This window comes from Crotalus tigris, unplaced genomic scaffold (assembly GCF_016545835.1).
Source record: "Crotalus tigris isolate CLP2741 ecotype Arizona unplaced genomic scaffold, ASM1654583v1 scf7180000017571.3126492, whole genome shotgun sequence".
Classification (NCBI taxonomy): Eukaryota; Metazoa; Chordata; class Lepidosauria; order Squamata; family Viperidae; genus Crotalus; species Crotalus tigris.
Genome location: NW_024096482.1, coordinates 2,125,657 through 2,139,057, shown reverse-complemented (window position 1 = coordinate 2,139,057; position 13,401 = coordinate 2,125,657). Strand labels below are relative to the sequence as shown.

Below are 13,401 nucleotides of genomic sequence, written 5' to 3'. Positions count from 1 at the left end.
GAGGCCTTTGAACTATGGTGCTGGAGAAGACTCCTGCGAGTCCCTTGGACTGCAAGGTGTTCAAACCGGTCAGTCCTAGAAGAGATCAACCCCGACTGCTCTTTAGAAGGCCAGATCCTGAAGTTGAAACTCAAATACTTTGGCCACCTAATGAGAAGGAAGGACTCACTGGAGAAGGGCCTAATGCTGGGAAAGATTGAGGGCAATAGAAGAAGGGGACGACAGAGAATGAGATGGCTGGATGGAGTCACTGAAGCAGTAGGTGTGAACTTAAATGGACTCCAGAAGATGGTAGAGGACAGGAAGACCTGGAGGAATGTTGTCCATGGGGTCGCGATGGGTCGGACATGACTTCGCAATTAACAACAACAATATATTACTGCAGTCTAACCACTGTGCTACCACACTGTAATATGGAATTTGTACCTGCTATAAATATCTTCTTTCTCGGTAAGTTCCTTGTAGAAATGCTGATTGGGAACTAACCAAAGTTTGACATAGGTAGGTGCTATATAAATATTTAACTAAATAAATATATAAAGGCTTCCTTATTGGTAAGAATGGGATCTAGCTGGCTGCTATGAAGATTTTAAGTATCTGCTTGGACATTCTTTAATTTAGATTCTGATTGGGCTGGTCTAAGTGCAAAGGCGTGATCTTGTTTGGGTGGCCGGGAAGAATTTGATCCTGTTACTCTTCCAGAATTGGACAGGATCTTTTATTAGATTTTATCTCTCCTGCTATTGAGGGCTGCTTGGGAGTTGGTATGTGGCTGGGCCCAAGTGGGGTTGTCTATTTCCTTGAATGAGATATTTCTGCCATATTTGGAATCAAACATCCTAGACAATTTCCATCCAGTCCCCAACCTTCCTTTTGGGGGAAAGGTCCTTCAGAAGATGGTCAGGTTGTAATTAGAGAAGATCCCATTAAAAAAAACAAGAGTATCTGGAGCTTGTCAGTTGGGATTTTAGGACAAATCCTGAGATGGCATGGACTTGTTGATTACATGGCAATGGCTAGTTGCACCCATTCCTGGACTGGACAGCCCTCCTTATAGTTACCCATGTCTTGGTTATCCTGCAAGTGTAGTATGATTTCCCTTGATGTGATTTCCCTTGATGACCACTCAGAAGCTATAGCTGTTCCAGAATACAGTGGCACAATCAAAGAGGGCAAGCCTCACTATGTCTGCTCCATGAGCTGTTTTGCTACCAGTAAAGTACCAAGTGCAATTCAAGGCCCTAGTTATTGCTTTTAAAAGCCTACATGGCATAAGGACTACTATCTGTGGGATCACTTGCCTATATGAAACAATGGAATTAGGTTCTTTGCTATCTGTTGATTAAGTGGTGTCATCCAGCAGGACTAAAGTAGCAAGCAAGATTCATATGGCCCCCACCTATGAGCCTTAAAAATAAGGCTCTTCCCCCAGGTCTTGGGCTAATATGATTTGGGTCCCTTTAATTCAGGGGATGGGAAAAGTGATCTTTTTAATTTGCTTCTCTAGACAAGTGTTATCCTTTTCTTTTAAATTAAAGTTTCCCATTTGTTTTAACTGTTTTAAGTTGTACAGTTGTTTTGAGATCAGAAGCCTAGACATTTGATGAATAAATGGTTCCTCCCATCAATAAATATTATATGCTAGAACTTGAATTTAATAAAAGAGACAAAGTTAAACCAGAATTAGGATCTCTGTGTTATACAGAGCAGAACAGGGTGACTCTGACACAGTACCAACTAAATTAGATTTATTAATTGCTATTAATAATGTCAGTCCCTTGGAAGTAATTAAGATTTCAACAGGATATTAACAATAGGGTTGCAAAATTGCCACTAAAATTAAGGCTGCAATCCTAAAAACAGTTATTACAGGATTCTATAGTAATGTGGTAAATGTAAACAAAAGGGGCTGTTTCCAACAAATAGTATCTAAAGAATCCTGTACAAATAGCTCTTTGTGTAATCTAAATAGATATTTCCATAAATTATTTGCAAACAAATAAAATGTATATTTTACAAAGGGAAAATTAGCCTTGAACGGCAGCACAAATATGTTTCTAATTAATAAAAAAGTCTGTAATATCAAGAACCTAGAAGAGATACCTAAATAATATGAAAGGAGTTAATGTAAATTGGCATCTTTTAAAACATTTTAAAATATTTTAAATAGATTTTTAAGAAATGAAGCAACAAAAATGAGAGAGTATTAAATAGAAATTCTAATAGATATCAAATTTTGTCCTCTCTGGAAATTTAAAGAACATTCTGTACTATGGAAAATGAATTGAAGCTCTCTTAAACCTACAATACTTGGATACAAAAGCATAGACTATGAAAGGAATAAGAATGCATGGAATTTGACAACAAACTTCTTTCTCCCTCTAAAAACTACAATCAGCAAAGCTCCTTTTGCATAAGATCTGTAGCCTATTGTCTTCTCAGGGACCTTTGCAGACCTTTAGTCACCAGGGGTCAAAACCCAGATCTTTCACAATGAAAGCCCTTCCTATCTCCTGGTACTTTTGTCACCTCCTGCTTTTCTTTCAACTCCTGTAAATTTCTCAAATCCTTTCCATCCCTCTCACCATCACACGCTTGTTCCTCACCAGTTTGAAACTCTAGCATTGCTCATTTTATCTTCTGCATCATGCACTGAACCTTTCCTCCTTCATATCTGGAGGCTTCTCCGTTAAGCAAAGTGCTCCTTTTTACTGTCCCACAGTAAGGCTAATTTCTTTAGCTCCCTTGATCCTCCTGCTGGACTACAGACAAAAATTAGGCAATTTAAAACCATTGTACTTGTCAGATAAATCAGCACACCAATTCCACACACATTTATTTGCGGTTCAGTTCAAATATGATGCACTGGGTTTTAGTCTTTGTTTTTAATTGATTTTATATATTTTATTGGGTTTGGGGTTTGTTGTTGTAAGCCACCCAAAACTGGGCTATAAGATGGTCAGCCATATTAATTTTTAAACAAACCTTCATCAATACAGCAGTTAATACTTGCACAGTAGGAGATATGGCTTTGAGGTATGTAGGAATTATCTCAACATACAGGACAGTACAAAAACAAAGTATTTTTCAGGCACACCTATTTGTGTTGCTACCTATATCTGAATGAACTACAATAATGTATCTGAAGGGACCGCACTTTAATTTCTATGTCAGTTCAGAAATAATGACCTCAGTATGTTACAAATCAAAGACTATCTGTGTAACATATTAAATATATATTAAACATATACATATTAGTGCATTATCCCTCGTGCCAAAGTTTTCAAGCCTACTTCCAATGTAGTCAGTAGGCAGCAATAAGGTAGCTACATTATGGTAGCTCGCTATTGGTATTCTTTCTTTATATATGAAAATCAGTAACATGAGTACATGGTGATTGATCTCAAAGCAGAATAGCGTTTTAATCCTTCATTTTCCTTTTCATTCAAATGGACTTAAAATCACTCAAGCATGAATCTAATATGCAAATGCTATTTTTGTAATTAAAATAAAACTTTCCATTAGACCCAATATTTTATAAAACTTTAAGGGACTGCAGACTCAGAACAGTTTTGGATTTTTTTCACAAGCAGAAGTGCCAGGTTTATACTCTCAGAAATCAACATGCTTTGGACAACAGGATTTTAAACCTAGCAAACAAATTGTAGTTTGTTTCAGTCTTTTCTGACCCATTGTGAAATAAATCAGGCTATCATGATCTAACAAGTCTTTTTTCACACTGTTCAATCACTCTTCTTCTTCTCCTCACAGACACATTTTCTCTCCCACTCTGTCTAGCCATCCTCCCATCAAAGCAAACAAAATGTTCACTGTAACCCCACATTATTGCTCATTAGATCACAGATTAGTGAAGTGGAACTGCCTAAGGTTCTCAAATGAGAGCTACACTTAAAAAAAAAAAAACACCCATGCCAAATGAAGGGGAAAAAAAGCCTAAGCATGGGGTCATGCAGATCAATGATCAAAAGGAAGAAAGCGGAAAAAGCGTTTTCTTTCAAAATTTTCAAAATCATGAATCAAAATCAATGATAGTATATTTTTCTTATTTAATATGCAACTATAGAGAACTGATGGACTTCTTCCAAATATGGAAAATGACATATTAGCATTTTCAGACTTTTTTTTTTTATGAAAACGTATCTTGGCCTCTGGCACTGCCCTCTACTCACCAGGAATCTTAGAGGTGGTCTCACAAAAACCAAGGCCTTATAAAGTACTCCTGTTAAGATTTATTCTGTTTCAATTGTAGAATCGCAGAGCTCAGTAATCAATAATTTCTTAAGCCCAAATTATAATGCATAATTATTAGTTACATGTGGTTTCTAGCAAGTCAAAGTTTTTCTTCAATAAAGAAATTCACCTTTCTGGAGAATACATAACAAAATGTAAAACTTCAGCAAATGAAAGCACAGGCAGTTGAGTAGCATTCTATAAAATCTGTGGAATTCCCGAAACCTGAGACTAAGATACTGTACTTAGAGCTACTGCTACACTTAACATGGTTTCAAGAATATCACATGGAACCTATTCCCAATATTGAACTAAATTATTTTATTTTAAATTAAGATTTGCAACCTGGTGCTTTCAGATTTGATGATGATTCATATGATCACTAATCAGTACGACTACTGGCTAGATGGAGGGAAGGAAATGGAAATAATTGTCCAAAAACTCTAGATGTTCAATTGGCTGGGTAAGGCATCCCTGGTGAAACAAGTGACAGCAAATGTAATTGCCATCATTTGCAAGATGATGTTATGATGCACCCAAAGTCATCAGGGATTACTGTATATCAGGCATCTGCACATTTAACAATAAATGCAAATTATTTTATCTTATTGCCTTTCAACCACAGAGCAGAAAACTATGCACAGTTATTGCTTTATTTCTGCTTTAGTTTCTATAAGTTTCCTTCTGCTGAAGACATATGCCTGTATGAAATTAAAAGAGCAGATTGCTTTTTTGACACAGAAATTTCTGAGTTATATTTTTCAGTCAAAATGCTCAGTAAACATCTTATTCACTTCCATAAACATATCCCAGGATTCTTTTAAAACAAATTATTATAAGAAAATTCACACCTGCTGAAATTTAAAGATTTTCTGATACTACCGCATTAACTATTTATTTATTTATTTCTGATAAGGATTCCGTACTTGTTTTATCCAGAAACAACAATCTGAAACTCATCTTCCCACATCTAAGGAAAAAAAAAATAAGAAACAACCAGGCTAATGGGGAATGTTGACATTTGTGACTCAACACGTCTGAAGACTAGGATAGGAAAGGCTGCTGAAAATTAACAATACAAGAAATGCATTTGTTGACTGAATAATAAGAAAAGGTTTTCCATCTAGAAAAGCAAAAATTCAGATTATTTATTACATTCCCTCAACATGGCTAAAAATTGCAGCTGAATAGAATATTAAGGCAGTCCCACTAAATTCCTGTAAATTTCAGAGATATTGATTTAGCAGTGAGTATACATAGAAAACAAACTGCAAATTTTCAAGGCATGGTAATAGATTTCTATTAGGTTCATCAATCCAACAGATTCCGGGGTTCTTCAGAGTCTCATCAATTCAAACTCTCTGCAGCTTAAGTGCAAGTGGAAGTTTTTTCAAAACCTAAGTGAATGAAGGGAACAATCATGGGGACGAAGTACAATCTTGGACTGGAGCATTAAACCATGCTCGCATAAAAATTCTGCCTCCCATTTATTGATTTGGCATTGCAAAAACTTCTGACAAAGCCTTATCACAGCATAGGATGGCAAGGCGGAGTTACAACTGGAAACATAAGAATTAACTGAATCTACCAACCCTCACCACAAAACTAAATTTGTCATTCCCTGCAAAAAGAAAAAAAAAAAGATTCCTACGCTTAAAAGAGAACAGAGGATTAAAAATGTTGCTTGTACTGGCAAAGACTATTCAGATTATAGTGGCAAATGTTCTGTTAAACAGATATCAAATATTTTCCATATCTTTTAAATATTACATTGCTGATTTGCCTAGATTTCAAGTTTCTGATCCAATTTCTCTGCATAAAAAATATATTACCAGGAATAGATTTGTTTTCCCGGATGAGGGTCCTCTTATAGAGTTAATCAATTAAAGGCTTCATTACCTATAGTGGGTAGGAAAACGTATTATCTTTTTCTAACTCTTTCGGCTTTTTTCCTTTTCTGACAGCATCTTCTCCTCCATTTTAGTAAGAAGCTAAACAAGGCCAAAATATCAGTCCTGCCATCTCAGAAATCCCTTCCTCAGAGCTTTTGAAATTAGGCAAAGGGCCATATGTTGCCCAAGATTTTCTAAACATTTCAACTATGTACAAAATAAAATAATCTCCAACTTAATACTGAAATAGCATTCAATACAGTATTAGTAAAATCATTTCAAGAATTTAATTATATGCATTACTACGCTGTAGTCTTGCAAAGATTGTTCCCAGATGGCAGATAGGAAGTACATCACATTTCTCAGAGGGTGCATGTTTGTCTGTCACTGAATCACTGAGAGAGTGATTTGTTATTCCTCTAACAAAGTGCCATTATACACTAGACAGACTTCATTTCAGAATAATGGGACAGACATTGCCCCTAGCATTATGTTTAATTCAATACTGCCCACTTGACAGTAGCACTTACCGATTAATACCGTTTGAGAGGGGGGTTTTGCAGGTTAAAATATGGAAATAAACACATGCTCATCTTTTACGTTTTTTAAAGTAAACATAATATAGTAAATTATTTTTATACTGGGATGCACTATCTAAATGTTTAATGAAGCCAAATAAGCAGCAACTGTCTGTACTTCTATTGTTCTGAATTTATAAAAACACAGGATGGCAGCCTTACGAATATGAACAGAACCCTGCCATATTTCATTTTATTGTTGGACCGCCCTATTCCAGAATGAATTAGTTATAGTACATGTGCACATTGTACTCTCAAAAATTGCAGGTCAAATATATGTATCAATGCTGAATTTACACAGCATGCACATTTCCAGGATAAGTCAATGTCATGGAGGATCTTGAGGTGAATCTACCAATTACTCAGATTACAGAACTATGATTGTGGTACTTTTTCATTATTATTATTTCATTATTCATTATTAGGCATGCTGGCTGAGGAATTCTGAGAGTTGAAGTCCACAAGTCATAAAACGGCCAAGTTTGAAGACCCCCTAAGATAAGGTCTTAGTAGCTGAGCCTCCTCCTTTCCCTCCCCTGCTCCTTATCCTGGATGTAGATGGATGTTTCAAATGGATATCTCAAATATTTAGACGCATTTGGGAGGTGTTTTCCCAATCCATTACCTTTAACTTTGTTACATTTATTTTATACTATAACCATTGGTCTTTCTCCACCTCAAAATTTCAGGAGACCATGCTGATTCTGTTATTTTCAATGATAGTCAATAAGAGGGTTCTGGAACTGTTGATCACGATAAGCCACACTTTTTAAAAACACACACATACAACATTGTTAATCAACATTGTCAAATAGATAATCAAACTCTTATGGTTTCTTAAAATCATGACCCTGCTTACCATGATGCAAAATATCCTACAGGCTTTTATGTCATAAAGAAGTTGAATAACTTTACCAAACTTTCTCTTATATTCAACTAACTATGAAAGTAACCACAGTTAAGACATCATTCATCTCCTGCTGGAAGTTTATCCTTTTAAATTTTATAAATGTCTGTCTTGAAACTAAATAGTAGTCTATTGTAATGAAATACAACATTTTGCAAAAAATGCCATTAGTCATTGGTTCTCTATGGTGGCTGGTAAACAATGATAATTGATTTAGAGAATATAACATAGAGAACAGAACAAAACATTACTTAAAGATAAAGATACACAAAGATAATATAAACACTGTTTAATTTTCAAATGTTTAGATTTGTCTGCTTCTTGAAATAAAATTCTTTGGTCTTTTACTTTCTCTTTTGGTGTCAATGGAGATGAAAAGTTCTGTTCCTTGCTCTTCTAGTGGCCTCAACCATTGTCAATTGTTAATTGTTAACATGGCTGCACTATAAGGAAAGTTCAGAATCCCTTTGTAGGGGAGATGGGTGGCAAGAAAATTTATTTAATTAATTAATTAAAAAGGAAAGCACCTAATGGGTTCACTAAATCATAGATTCTTCCTCAATTTCTTAACTGCTGTTTAATTATTGTGAATTCACATCATTTTTGAACATACTTTAATTAGCTTTATTATAATTTACTATGCCCGACAAATGCACAATTTGGTATTGTGGCATAGTTTATTTCCCAACAATAAATATAAATATACCATTTTGTTAATTCTTATGTCTGTGAATGTATTTGAACATTTGATGTTCAATATAAATGCCAATATAATTTCAAATCTTTCTTACATGTATCTTTATGTGAAACAACACATAAAGATTCCAAATATCAGTGAAACCTGAAGCAGCCCCTAAAACCTCTACTTCCTATTCATATCCATTTCTCTTCTTTTACTCCAAAGACTGTTACTGTTTTTGGTCTTCAAATCAGTATTGGCTACTGGTTTGGACTAGTCCTTTTAATTTTCTTGGTAAGATTTTCAGAAGTGATTTACTATTGCCTTCATCCTAAGGCAGAGAGAGAAAGAGTGAGTCAAAGTCACACAGCCTGCCTAAAGTCTTACAGTCTCCTGGTTTATAACCTGGTACCTTAACCATTTACGTGACACTCATGCTATGTTTATAAAAACATAAATCCACTTTTTCTGGTATTATTTATCTAGCTATATATCCCTATTATCATTTCCACAAATCTTGCCTTTACTTATTCTTAGACTCATATTAAATATATTCTATCATTTTAGATCCAGTGATGTTTTCTCAAAACTGTTAATGTCACCATGCTGTCCACCCATTTTATTGTTTTTTCAATTCCATAGTTTTCCTCTGCTATATTTTAGCCCAGACACCATCTCCATCACATATTGTTTCCTCAGATCCCTCTGTGTCTTTTATCACATGCTTCATAGAAGGTGCATGTACTGTTGCAAGTCTTATCTACAAAAAACTGAGATATGAGCATCCTAAAATCATTTTTTTTACAGGAGCTTATTATAAACTTCCCATCACCTCAACTTCTTTAAGCTGTTCAAATTAACAGGTCAAAACGTAACATGCTATAGATTAGATCCTACAAAGGTCTTTGGAGCACCTGCACCTGTCTGCAACTCTAAAGAAGCTGTGGGTTTTCCCAGGATCGTGGGGCAGCTGTAGACAGGCAGATGGTCTCACACCCTAGGAGGCACCTTTTCCAAATTGCTTCTAAACGGCTGCTCATTCGTACTATAGATCAGATTTTATTGGGTGACTCTATTCTATCAAATAGAGCATGCCAACCTTTAGATGGCCATGCAATCTAAATGAATATAAGCAAGAAAAAAATGTTCAATGTATATCACTCTTGATTTATTCTCCTCAGAAGAATTATTTCTCAGAAGAAATAATACTGAATATATTCAGAACGTCCACTTCTGAATGCATCCAAAGTCTTTAAAAAAAAAACCTCCAGGATATGACAAATGACAACTGGCATTTACTTTGTTTTTAAAATAACCCTTATTCATTCTCAAGGTGACAGCTTCATTAATACTATACTGAATATAGATAGCCACACAAGTCATTAGCATCTAAGGTAGCCTAGCCCAAAATGCATACCGGATACTAATATATGTTATAGAAGCTCAATGGCTTATTTAGATCAGTGGTCTGTTGATTTACATGAGCCTGACATGACTCAGTAAATAGATCAATCAAGGAATAATAATAAAGAAGGTAGAAACTGCAGGACTGGATAAGATGTATAAATTGCTATCTTGGCCAAGGAAATTGAAAACCTTGCAGCAGTGAGGAATTCCAGTCCAGATAATCTTAAGCAATCTAGTTCTATATAGCTTATTAGGATATTTTCATAATAACAGTTATACTTAATCAACTAATAAGATAGTAAAACATTTATATTTTTAATCACAACATGCTATCAATATCTCAAAAGTTATATAATGGATAACAAAAAAGGTAAATAATTAATAAACAGAATCATATCCCAGTGAATCATGTGCAATGGGACTCTGTAGACACAAAGGAAGAAAAAAAAATCAAAACCCCCAAACAAAACAAAAAATGGTTAAATACAAACTTAGTACTGATGGGAGAATGAATACCTACATAAAAATCAAGCTACCAGAATGGACAAGTTTGCGACATACACAAATTTGTGAACTGACAAGGGAAAAAAACCCTCTGAACAGGCAATTAAAAGGGGGGAGCACACAGCCCAGATGGGTTTTCAATGGAGTACATTTTCAATGGGTATCTATAAGAGCTTCCTAGACAGCATTATAGAACCATTCAGACAAAGGTTCTTGGATGCCATTCAAAACAAAGTCTGCATTATAGTAATTAGCAGAAAATGGAATGCTTAATTAACTGGGAAAAAGCCTACACTTTGCTCATCATACAGCCCCATCAATTGATCTATTTGGATGCCAAGAAAACAGCTAAGGTCTTGGTTCTAAGACTGCAAAGATTTTTTTCCCAAATTAATAAACCAAAGCCAAATTGATTTGATCCAAAAAGTCATTGCTCCTAAGCCACCCATAATAAGGACTGTGGCTTCCAATCTAATCTAAAGATCTAGCTTCTTCCCTAATATATCAGAACTGACAATTTGGAATTTAATGTACTAAAGAAATAATATACACAGATGAACAACAGGGCATTGTGTAAACAAAGATTTTTTTGAAGCTTAAAGTAGATTTAAGTTGCCCCCACTTGGTTTGTAACAATAAAGATATCCATACATGATAAACCTGTGTGGGGACAAATGGGAACACTAGAATAAGAAGATAATTTTTTGGAAGCATAAGTCTAAAGTCTAATTTAACATCGAAGAAGTCTCATTGCAAGGAGATAATTGTGATAATTCCAGAACTTTAAACATATATATGATAATACCTTGATTTGGATTTATATTTGATAAGCACATATAGAAAATAAACTATCATATTTCTTGAATATTCATTTCTTTGATGTCTGAATCATTTCATTTAATAATTAAATATGTACATTTCTTCCCAAAGTAAGCTTTTCTCTTGTGAGATGTCTATAATGCAAATAATGTATTTCCAAAATTTAGCTTATTTCGTTACAATAAAAAAGTCAGATTTTTAAAAGATAAATGGAAACAACTGAATAATGCAATTATAAGCTTATTCTTAAGTACACTGTAAAACTAGTATGACTGAAAAGGAAATGAGACCATTTTTTTCAGATAAGCAAACAGTGTCACGATTTTGCATAAGTTTCAAATAGTTACATGTGGTTCTTTTCCTGATGGCTTGGATAAATAATTTACATCATACAATTTTAACAGTGCCCCACAGAGCTTGGAAACCCTGCATATAACTCCCACAAGTGAACATCACAAACAGCTGTTTGTGGAATCTTCTTGGCTCTTACAACATTTGAGGCAAAAAATTCTGTAACTATTACTCAACATTTATACAGCTTGTCAGATTGAAAATGCTTCGGCAATCATTATTTTTGAAATAAATCACAATTATGCCAATACTAAAACCTTGAATCCACCGATGACAAGTAACTACTCAGTATTGTGCCTATATAAAACTAACAGATAAGGCTGAATTTTAAAGTACTATACCTCCTAGAAGCAATATAAGAATGACTTCATCTAATATGAATCTGCCTGAATACTAGTATCAGCATTACTAAGGAAATACATTCAGATGCATGCAAAGACATGGCCTCTCAATGCATTGTTTGCCATTCAAACAAGTTGCTCCCTGGTTTTCAGAAAAACACGTTCAGAGTTGCTGTTACCAGGAGAAAAGACAAAGAATCAGAAGCACATCTGAAAACAGATTCAGAAGTTTTCACTCTTTTTATGCTATATTTTGTTTCACTTTTTGCTTTTCATACCATAAAAAACAAAAAACAGAAATGTGACCAAAATCTTTGCTCAGATAGAACCCAGTGTTTCAATAAAAGGGTTATTTTCTGTGCATTATTTGCTTTGTGCATTAATCACAGAGAATATCAGAACTAATTAGGAATTAATACATATCTTCATATAATCTATATACTTAATTAAAGATACTTCTTTACCTCTTATGAGTGGAATCATTTTCGAACCTGCTGTAAAATCAGACGGAATCTATGGTTTAATTTTTTTAATGTTCTTGGATATGAAAAGCTGTCACATTTATCTAATTGTTATTTTTCTACATTTTGTGCATTTGTTCAGTATATTCAACAGTGATTTATAGCAATTCTTAATAGATTTAAATAGATTTTTTCCCAGTCCTATATTGGAATGTTAGTGATTGTCAACTTTTTATATGAAGTAATATCATGAAAAATTCAATGTCAGGTTTACTGAGGTTTGAATTTTCAAGAAGTGAATATTGGTTATCATTGAATGTATATAAATGTTAAGTTAATGTAAGAGTAAATTAAAATATCATGCATTTAATATCTATAACTGCATTATTTTTTGGTCGCATACCGTATGTCAAATTTTTGCATCTGGGAGACTACGTGTAAAGAAATGTAAAGATGGTATCACTAATACAATCTTGATCACTAAAAAGGAAATACTTGAGGAATATAAAGCCACATACATTTGGAAATTTTGATCCAAAAATGTCACATTTTTAACAAAGAAAATCCAGAATTTAATAAATTATTATTTAGAAAATAAACCATCCTATTTTTGAATAAGCTTAACTACAACTAACTTCCTCAATGGTAGGGAAACTCACAAAATCATAAAGCTAGAAGGGGTAATTTGGGTCACTGAGCCCAACTCCTTGCTCAGTGTATGAATCCAAATAAAATCTTCCCAACAGATGGCTGTCCAGGTTCTGCAAGAACACATAGAACTAAGAGCAAACCCTCACCTATCTTGGTAATTCGTTCCACTATCAGGCTATTTTTCTGTAACTTAAATCCATTTTTCTATGTCCTGCCTCTGAAATAAAAAAAGAAGAGTTCCTGACCTTCTTCTGTGTGACAACCCTTCAGAAGTTGAACTGTGTAATCATATTCCTCCATTAATTGTTTTTTTCTAGGGTAAACAGCTCTTCATAATTTCTCCATAATTTCTATTGCCCTGATCATTTTCTTTGCCCTTCTCTAAAATTTGTTACAACTGCTTTTAATCCTCCTTAAATTGATATCAGAAATGGACACAGTTTGAGGTAAGAGCTAACCAAACCTAGACATGTGCTAAATTTTTTAAAAGTGGAAGCTTTGACAAGTAAAAACATAATATTTTAAATAAATTTTAATAACCATCTTGTTAGAAATGTTAA

General features: G+C 34.2%; 1 protein-coding gene across 9 annotated transcripts in view; it reads right to left on the bottom strand.

Annotated features, from left to right (window-relative positions):
- ARL15 (ADP ribosylation factor like GTPase 15) overlaps window positions 1–13,401 on the bottom strand; it is a 158,988-nt gene that overhangs the window by 81,834 nt on the left and 63,753 nt on the right. The window lies entirely within an intron of this gene.